Below are 10,629 nucleotides of genomic sequence, written 5' to 3' on the forward strand. Positions count from 1 at the left end.
GGAAACCCCTTATCTGTTTTTCAGTTTTTGGTGGGGGCATTTCGGTAATGGCTTTAATTTTGGATGGGTCAATCTCGATTCCCCGTGTACTAACCACATATCCTAGTAACTTTCCGGAGGCTACCCCGAACACACATTTTTGTGGGTTTAGTCTCATGTTATATTTTAGGATTCGGGTGAAGAATTTCCTAAGTGCCGGGAGGTGACCGCGCCGGTCTTTAGATTTGACGATCATGTAGACCTCGATTTCTTTGTGTATCATGTCATGAAGTAACGTGGTGGCTTTTCTTTGATAGGTGGCCCCCGCGTTTTTCAAACCAAAAGGCATTACAGTGTAGCAATATGTACCCCAAGGGGTAATGAAGGTTGTTTTTTCCATGTCTTCTTCTGCCATAAGTATTTGGTTATATCCTGCGTATCCATCCATAAAAGAGAGAAGCGCATGTTCCGCTGTGTTGTCTACTAATATGTCAATGCACTAGTAGAAAAAACCCTGTTGCAACCCCCTTGTTGCAGCGTACCTGTGTTAATACGCTTCAATAACCAGTCTGTCAACGCGGGTCAAACCATATAAAGGGTTGTTGCAGCGTACAATTTAATTGTTCCCTGCAAAAAGGTTTGTTGCAGCGTACATTTTAAAAGCCCCCTGCAATAGCCCGTTTTTATCGCAGTGTACATTTAAAAGCCCCTGCAATAGCCCGGGTTAAAAAAAAATTCTCTGCAATATTGGTTGAACACTAACTCAGAACAAATTAAGCATCTCAATGTTCTCGCGCTCCAACTCCCTTCTTCTTCCCTTGGCTTTCCCTGCGTCGTCCCCTCAAAAAAAAAAAACCATTCCCTGCGTCGTCAGCTTCCTCGTCGAGTCGTCGGTGGTTCTGGCCTCCTCGCCAGTCGCCGGTGGGTTTCCTTTCTCGCCTCCTCTCCAGGTGCCGGTTTGTCCAATTTGTTTTTAGAATTCTGTGCGTTTGTTCAATTCGTTTTAGGGTTTGTTCAATTCGTTTTTAGGGTTCAATTCGTTTGTTCAATTCGTTTTTAGGGTTTGTTCAATTCGTTTGTTTAATTCATTTTTGGGGTTTGTTCATAGATAAAGATGTGGTGGTGTTGGAATTAGAGAATGGTGGTGGTGGTGGTGGCGATCATGGTGGGGTGGAGCAGGGGAGGTGGGTTGACTGTTGTTAATTACATTTTACTATTGAAAAAGGTAATTGTCGAGTGATTAACATATTTTGCTGCTGATCCTTCTCATTGTTCTCTAGCAGTCCATACCTCTAGTAAAATAATTTCCTACGCGTCTTGGGTTTGTTGCATCATTCAGGCTACCAGTGTTAATGTATTGCCATGTAGTCGTTATATTTTTTTTTTAATTCCTGAGTTGCAGACTTGTAGTGGATTGTCAGGGGATAGCCCAATAACATTTATAGCTGCTAACAAATATTTCAAGCTAAAATGCATTTTTTAGTGCCAGAAATAATAACTTCATCTTGAAATTTGGCCCTGTTTTTATTATGACCTGCTTATATTAACATTGCGGTTCTACCTCGCTGCTTCTATCTTGTTCACTGAAAGGAGTGAAGCCTAGTTCTATTGGTTGATGACTCCTCTAATCACTGGTGAACTCTATATTACACAATAAATTTTAACCAAGTATTTTATGGATGTGAGATTCAGTCAGCAAAGTGAATTGTGGTTGAAATTGACCACATCAATTGATGACCATACTTGGCTTTTTGTTGGGATCAGTTTTGTTCGTTAAATGCAGCTCACATGAAAGTTGATTGTTCTTTTTCTTCTTAACTCTGTTGCTAAACATTATTATTGCTAACAACTCTATTTCTCTCCTACTAATTTTTCAAAGTTTCAGGATAGAAAAATTGGGGTTCATGGAGACCTTTCTGCTGGCGCCACAAGCTTGTCCGTGAATGCATTTACAAGAAAAGTAAGCGTTGACATATTCTTACTATAATGACATACACGTGCCAAATTTCTCTTGAAACTGTCTGATTAAAATATATTAGTACCTTAATAACTGGGTGAAGTAAAAGACCATGGGCAAATTACGTTGTTTAAAAATTGAATTCTTGTCCAACCCTCTCCCTCCCGTAATGGATCTACTCAGTCTAATATCATGTACAAAAGAAGAAAAGGATGAGGGGTATGTTTCCTTCTCGTCCTGTACAATATAGTTGGCAACTAAGAAACTGAATTCAACCTTAAGTGGCTAAAAGCTTGCTAGTTTGTTTCCTTGAATGGCTGAGCGGGTCCCTGTGCGACGATTGGGGTCAACTAGCTAAAAGCATCCATATCTGCCCACTTAAGCTCTACAGTACTCAATTCCGGTGTATCGACCAAGTAACTTCTTTGAAAAGTTTTACTTGTAGTTAATTGTCTTAAGTATATTCTACTCAATGAATTATTGAATTCTATCTTCGTCTTGATGAAATGCAAATTTCAAACTTGTGAGATATCTTTGTAAGAGTTGTTGAAAGAGGAAATTTAATTGAATTTATCTATCTTGTGTAACTGCCACCAAAGTCAACGTTTTTTTTCTTCCCATACAGCTTCTAGCTCCATCACCTGCAGTATGATGTGACAGATCAAAATTCAGTCCAGAAATGGTTGGATAGATGGTCAATATCCTGCCCATGGAAACCAATTTCTCCCCCAAAGAAGTCACTAACTCCAAGGTCCAAAAGAAGCAAGGGAACTCACTTGTTATTGATGGGTAAACAGGCAGGCCTAAGCGCAGTTTTCGCAAGGTTCCTTCCCTTTATGATAACATGTCAACGCAGTCCACCTCTGAAGTAGAAAAACCTCGGCGAAATCTGAAGAAAGTTGTAAGCCACCCCGCAGATTTGGTGTAAGAAAATCCACAACATGAGCTTGAGAAGGTTAGACGTAGCCTCAGAAAAGTTCACATCCCTGTATCCGAAAGCTCTGTTCAGCCTCAGACTGAGGTAACTGAGAGGCATTTGAATTAAAACAAAAATAAATACATCAACAAATCAAAAATCCACCATTTTCAAACAGTCTTTTGTTCTTGTTGATACAGTTTGAAAATGGTGGATTTTTGATTTGTTGATGTATTTATTTTTGTTTTAATTCAAATGATTAGCATTGATTTTATTATCTGTGTTTTGGGTTCCATCCTTAGTCCCTTGAACGAAGAGCTGCTGCATTCACCTGATACTGACTGGATATTCTTTGAATCCGCTCTTGATCAGTCAGAGAGATATGCAATGTTGTTGTATCTGTCACAATAACTGACATAGTTTGTTTAGGGTTAATAGTTGACTGTTTTTGTTTGCAGATTTCCAACTTTGAATCGATGGATTCAGATGCAGACTAATCTTCACCGAGTTTCTGAGATTCTTGTAACACCCAAGGATACAGATGATGCTGGTGGGATGCAGAACAACATGAAATCATCTATTAAACGATCTCGAGAGAATGAAATTGCGAACAACAGAGAATGATTTTGATTTTCGAATGGATCTAAGTGACGAAAAAAGTGAATTGCGAACAACGAAGGTTAGTTGTAATTTTTGAATTTGGAGTTGTATTAGAGATTTTATGTTTTAATTTGATAATTTTATTGCATTTTGATTTACAGAGAATATATATGGAAAATTAATATGGTGAAGAACCCTAATTCGCGATTTAATTGGTTACTAAACTGTTTTGAGGGGCAGAAACAACTAAATATGTAATGTATTAGCGAGCTGCACTTCATGTGCTAAATCAAATACAAACTTGTTGTTGTATTCTGTAGAAAATACACTATTTACTTTTGGTTTGAATAGGGTCTAGATAACTTGTGTGCCTGGAAAATTTAAGTTGCTTACCAGTATGGTAGTATCTGATAAGATTTTACGAGCAAGATAGCCAAGATTATGCGATGATATTCATTTTTCATGGGAATGATTACGCAGTTGATGAAGAGTGACCAATGAGGAGTAAAATTGAGTTTTGATCATTAGAAAATTAGATTACCTAATACAACAAGAATAGGGTTAGTGCAAATCATATTTCTGAAATAGAGGTAACATTCAAGGCCGGGAAATATACACTGGAATAGGGATTTTAACTTATCCAACAGATCAGATGCTAAGCTATTAAGCTAACCACTTTGATTAAAAGGTTAAGGTGATCCTGATCCATCCTGGTTGAAGGGACTTGGAGAAGGAGGAGAAGGCTTTGGGGGAATGTAAATGGGAGGAGTTCCATGCTGGATAGGTCCATGTTTTACAGAAGCCTTGGAATGACTTAGACTCGGGTCAACAGGCCGATAGTCTTCCAAGCTCACTTCACCACCATATCTGTAAAACTATGTGTTATGAAAATGATGATTATAACAGGAATCAATGGGTTGTAATCGAGATTTCCATGCTTAATATTAGCAAGGTGTTCCCATTTCTGGGGATATATGAAATGCCAATTTTATTCTGCACAAGACATAACTTTACTTGGGTTGAATGAAGAATCGAAGAGTTCAGATAACTTAGCTTTGATATGTGATTGCAAATTCAGGGCTAGCAGACCAAGTGCTTCATCAGAACATAATGATAAGAGTTCCTTTACACTTAAGTCTCTCTAAAAGAATTAGAGTAATTGTTTAACCTATTGTCTGGTTAATTGACCGTGCATTATCTCAGACTCCCGAAGCACTCAAGCTATATATGCCATTCAATTAATATTATTTTAAAATTGGACACAACATTCATATCCCTGATTCCTGTTAGTTAGTTCTGGTTAATATTTTAGACCGGTTAGCCAGTTCTGGTTAATATTTTACCTCAAGCCCCATTTTCGCATGAATCTAACTTGATTGTTTTGTTAATTTTCAGAAACTTGAAGCTTACGCACATGCTGCAGAGCTCTTTAGGTGAGATACTTTAGCCCAATATTTATCCCTTAAGAAGGATCAGATTACATCTAAGCCTTGTTGGACCGAGATGTGGCTGTAAGTTATCTATCTTATTTATCCAGATTAGTCCTAGAGCTGCAGACTTGGGGGAGACTTTATGCTCCTTGAACTTTGCTAGTCGAGTCAAGGGAATCGAATATGGTCCAGCTCGCAAGTAGACAGATTTTTCTGAGCTCCTCAAGTATAAACATCTGGTATGTTCTATGAGAATTTTTTAGAATAATATTGTTGTTGAGTTTTGCCTGCTGTTTATGCTCGCATTTCTTTCAACAGGCTAGGAAATCAAAGCATGATGAAAAAGAAGCAAAGAAATTGCAGGACAATGTACAATCTATTGGCAATATTGTGGGTTGAGACAACAATGGGTGGATCCCTTATTTATGAGGATAGCAAATTTGCTAATATTGGCAATATCGCAGTATGAAGGGTAAGAGATCATAATTTTCCTGTATTTCAGTTTTAATGTTTCTTCTTTCACTTGCCTTCTCTGAGCTTACCACATTGCTTGTTTTAATGTTTTAATTTAATTTCCTACTGAGAATGGTGCTTTTATCTTTTGGCTTTCCGATGGGATAGTGTAGTTTAGGTTCGACTAATCTTGCTAATAGTAGGTTGGGTTATTTGAGGACAATAATTCATAGGTTGATATGAATGGATATTATACTTGTTAGAGTTGGTACAACTAACTATTTTGTGGGCCTTATTTCTTGAGGATTTTGCTTAAACCATGAAATTCGAGTGTTGAATATGTAAAATTTGAGGGGGGTTTTGCTTCATTTTTTAGAATTTTCACCTTTTTACATCCGATTTTGCTTGATTTGATTAAAAAAAAGACTAAGATTAATAATGGGGCTTTTTAATACAATTTTGAGTGCTTTAAGTTTGTATTTGGATCTTGGGTTGTGCTTGTAATTGGTTACTACTTCATCTCGTTTCAGCCTATCTGATGTAAGGTTTTCCTCTAAATTTCTCAACTTCTTAATTTTCTGCCAATCTTATTCAACTTTTCGATGTTTTTCTAAATAAAATGCTGGTTTTTTTTATATAAATTGTGTATTGATATTATGTGATTTGGTTAGGAATGTTTTGCAAAATGTTATGCTATTTTCTGTGTATTGCTAAATAAAATGCTGGTTTTTTTATAAACTTTGTGTATTGATATTCTGTGATTAGGTTATATGAGTTCTGCAAAATGTTATGGTAATTAGTTGTTCTGAAGTCTCCATGCAGCTATTTTGAACAGAACCGGATTCTATATAATGTATTTTTTCTGTTCATAAAAAAGTTTCATTTTTTTTCTGTTCATTGTTGTTGGTTACTACTTCATTTCTCTCTTCTAAAACGTTCCAGTTTTAAATTAAGGTTTAGAGATTTATGTATATGTTGATGATAATTTGATTAATTTAGTTTTAATTGTTGAATTTGGGGGGGGGGGGATTTTGTAGGTGGCACAAGCACAAGTTGCGAGATCAAGCCAGGAAGCGCAGGAATGTATGGCGATGGAGAGATGGATTGATTTGGCATCCCTAATTTTGACGTCTGCGGATTTGGTTTTCTCTAAGGTTGCTGAGAAAGGTAGCTCCTCTTTTGGTTTCGTCTTTCGGAATTTCATCGGTTTCTTGATAAAGTATTATTTATGCACATTTAAGATGATCTTGCATGGAGTATGTGATGATTGAGAACTTCATACTTATTTCTTATTTTAGTTTGTTGGCTTCAGCTTACTAAAATTTATGTACTTTAAGGTTTTTGCTGCAATTTTCCTATTCTTCTTATCCAAATAAACAACTTGTCTTAAAAAATCACCATGATACAGAAGCTGATTTCTTGATCCGAAAGGAGTAAATCCATCTGTAACTTGGTTCTTTAGCTGCTTTTGACTTTGTTCTGCATGTACTTGGTTGTCTGTACCTGTGGTTTATATAAGTGAATCAACCTGCCAATTTCCTGTTCTAACCTTATCTATATGTGTGTTTTTTTTGGGTGGGAATTTATTAGTTTATGCAGATGGAAGATCTGTCTTGACATTCTATAAAACCAATGGAGTCCCATATATGATGTTGCTGCTATCCTAACGTCAATTCAGGTAACAAGTTAGCCTTGAGGAATTTCTTGGGATTTTAGGCACATATTTATAATTAGTATCTCTTGTTTATAGTAGTAATTAGTATCTTCTTTTACATGCTTGTGATTCACTGAAGAGTTCATTTTGATCCATGTTGAGAAAGAGCAAAAAAGTGTGTTGAAATGGTTTTATTCAATAAATATTTAAAGAGCTATAGGAGAGTTTCATCTTTTGAATCCTCGTTCTATCTAGTGCTTTAAGGAACTCCAAGTATAGAGAGGTGTTCTTTTATTCTTATTACATGATTAATATGCATAGTTTTAACTTTCTAAAACTCATTCCAACCTATTTATATACATTTAAGGCTCGTTGGGTTGTTATAGGTCATGTTTAGAGCTAAAATGACATTTACGCTCCCAACTTTGAAATAAAGAAACTAAGGACTCATTTTATTCTTATTACATGATTAATATGCATAGTTATAACTTTCTAAAACTCATTCCAATCTATGTAAGCACTTTTAAGGCTCATTGAGTCGTTAGAGGTCATATTTAGAGCTAAAACGACATTTTCACTCACAACTTTGAACTAAAGGTCCTAAGGACTCATTTTATTCTTATTACATGATTAATATGCATAGTTTTAACTTTCTAAAACTTATTCCAATCTATGTATGCACATTTAAGGCTCATTGAGTCGTTATAGGTCATATTTAGAGCTAAAACGACATTTCCGCTCCCAACTTTTAACTAAAGAACCTAAGGACTATTTGATTCTTATTACATGATTAATATGCATAGCTTTAACGTTCTAAAACTCATTTGAATCTATTTATGCACATTTAAGGCTCATTGGATCGTTATAGGTCATATTTAGAGCTAAAACGACATTTTCGCTCCCAACTTTGAACTAAAGATCCTAAGGACTCATTTTATTCTTATTACATGATTAATGTGCATAGTTTGAACTTTCTAAAACTCATTCCAATCTAAGTAAGCACAATTAAGTATAATTGGGTCGTTATAGGTCATATTTAGAGCTAAAATGACATTTCCGCTCCCCAACTTTGAACTAAAGAACCTAAGTACTCATTTTATTCTTATTACATGATTAATATGCTTAGTTTGAAGTTTCCAAAACTCATTTCAATCTACTTATGCACATTTAAGGCTTGTTTGGTCGTTATAGGTCATATTTAGGCTAAAATAAGCATTTTCGCTCCCAAATTTTAAATAAAGAACCTAAGGACTCATTTTAAACTTACTAAGTGTTTTATATGCATAGTTTTAACTTTCTAAGACTCGTTCGAATCTATTAATGCACATTTAAGGCTAATTGGTTCGTTATAGGTCATATTTAGGCTAAAATGATATTTTCGCTCCCAAATTTGAACTAAAGAACCTAAGGACTTATTTTAAACCTTTTACATGATTAATATGCTTAGTTTGAAGTTTCCAAGACTTATTCCAATCTATTTATGCACATTTAAGGTTTGTTTGGTCGTTATTGGCCATATTTAGGCTAAAATAAGCATTTTCTCTCCCAAATTTGAAATAAAGAACCTAAGGACTCATTTTAAACTTATTAATGTTTTACATGCTTAGGTATAACTTTCTATGACTCATTCCAATCTATTTATGCACATTTAAGGCTCATTGGGTCGTTATAGGTCATATTTAGCCTAAAATGACATTTTCGCTCCCAACTTTGAACTAAAGAACCTAAGGACTCATTTTAAACTTAGTATATGGTTATTATGTTTATTTTTAAGTTTCCAAGACTTATTCCAATAAACTTATACATATCAAATTTTTGTTTTTGTAAGGTCTATACTCCGAGGACTGCGCCTTATGCTAGTGAGGAAATTGATGTGGTTCGTGAGCAATGGGCGAAGTTTTTTTACCAGCAAGTATTTATTATTGACCTGAGGAAGCTTGATCGAGTTGGTTTAGATGTATAGAACAATCTTTTATGTTAAAATGCATGCGTACGTTGAAATTGGAACGTATGTATATTTAAATGTATTAGTACGTGCACTTTGGTTTTGGAATATATACAAAACTACAGTTATTGTTTATATATTTGTTATACAGGTTGCGATATTCTATTATTGTTATGAAAGGTTTCTATATTTGGTGCAAAATCCCTAAACAAAATTAGAATTTTCCCGCCAAAAGTGCTTTGTTGCAGCGTACATATATATGTGTACGCTGCAACAAGGGTGTAAATTTTGGCAAATTTTCAGACTTGTTGCAGCGTACAAATAGATGTACCCTGCAACAAGTGGAGTTTTTAGCAGCGCACACTTCTTTGTACGCTGCAACAAGTCAATATTTTTGCCAAAATTTTGACACTTGTTGCAGCGTACATGCATATGTACGCTGCACAAAAGTACATTTTTGCAGCGAACATTGTACGCTGCAACAAGTTCAGACTTGTTGCAGGCCCCCCAGTTGCAGCATACGATGTACGCTGCAACAGGGGTCTAAAAGCCCGCTGCAATAAGGGTTTTTTCTACTAGTGATGTGAGGTAGAGGGAAGTCATCTTTGGGACTGGCTTTGTTGAGATCTCGAAAATCTACGCACATTCGCACTCGTCCATCTTTTTTAGGTACGGGGACAATATTGGCTACCCATTCTGGATAGTTGGAGACCTTTATGAAGCCTGCATCTAGTTGTTTAGTGACTTCTTCTTTTATTTTCAAGGCTATTTCCGGCTCAAGCCGTCGTAGCTTTTGTTTTACTGGCGTCATTTTGGGATCCAGCGGAATCCTATGCTCAGCGATTTCCCGATCTATTCCGGGCATGTCTTTGTAGGACACCCTCGAATTCCCGTAGAGTGGAGATTAGATCGGTTTTTTCAGGGGGAGTTAAGGTGAGGCCGATTTTAACGAATTTAGGATTTTCTTCTGTTCCAATATTTACCGATTCTGTATCCTCAATTATGGGGTTTTGAGTTCTTGTTCATTTACAGCTTTTATTAATTCGGTATATTCTTCTTCTGGCTCTTTTTCGTGCTCATTAGTGGCGAGGCATTCTGCATTACTACTCGGATTTTTAAGCGGCATATACTCAAAAGTTTTGTTCATCTTATTAAAGTCGTGAAGCATTACATCAAAAAGATCTCCCAGAGTGGATATTTCCGGGTCTAGACTAGTTTTGGGAGGGATTACAATTTTATTAGGTTCAGACTTGGATTCAGACTCGGATTCAGACTCGGATTCTTCACACATTGGGCCTTCTCCCGCAGATATCTTGAATTTCATTCCACGAGCATTAGTCCATTTGAAGGTCTTGCGCCACCCTTGTTTGGTTTGGTCGATCTTCAGGGGTGATGGGGCGATCAGTTTAGTGGGATCAAATAATTCATCTTGAAGGGCCAATGCCATGATTTCTGTTTTTCTCCTTGTTCTTTTCTTCTCTAACCCAAACAATAGCGCGAAAGCATGTGTGTTGGGGAAGGCTTTTGGCATTTGTGTAGCTCTTTGAGGCGAGTGGCCTTTTAGAACGTAGAGGGTCGTGTCCCAGAGCATGCATCTCTTGGGTTTGTGCGACCTCTAGGAGTGGATGTTCAGGATATGCCACTTCCATTGTGATCCTTGATGGCTATCACGGGTAGGTGTTCAGGGACTCTGTA

The 10,629-nt window shown here is 36.5% G+C and overlaps 1 long non-coding RNA gene across 8 annotated transcripts; it reads left to right on the plus strand.

Annotated features, from left to right (window-relative positions):
- The first annotated feature begins 732 nt into the window (after positions 1–732).
- Positions 733–9,094, plus strand: LOC110799345 (uncharacterized). Of its 8 annotated transcripts, none has more exons than XR_008921347.1 (11): positions 733–929; positions 1,088–1,204; positions 1,865–1,939; positions 2,562–2,957; positions 3,311–3,531; positions 4,848–4,885; positions 4,995–5,121; positions 5,201–5,354; positions 6,373–6,502; positions 6,926–7,013; positions 8,818–9,094. It is a non-coding gene; the product is annotated as an uncharacterized lncRNA (long non-coding RNA). The 8 variants fall into 8 exon arrangements; XR_008921346.1 differs by having other exon boundaries at positions 2,562–2,891; positions 4,990–5,121; XR_008921343.1 differs by having other exon boundaries at positions 1,870–1,939; positions 4,990–5,121.
- Positions 9,095–10,629: the final 1,535 nt, after the last annotated feature.

This window comes from Spinacia oleracea, chromosome 5 (assembly GCF_020520425.1).
Source record: "Spinacia oleracea cultivar Varoflay chromosome 5, BTI_SOV_V1, whole genome shotgun sequence".
NCBI classification, from domain to species: Eukaryota; Viridiplantae; Streptophyta; class Magnoliopsida; order Caryophyllales; family Amaranthaceae; genus Spinacia; species Spinacia oleracea.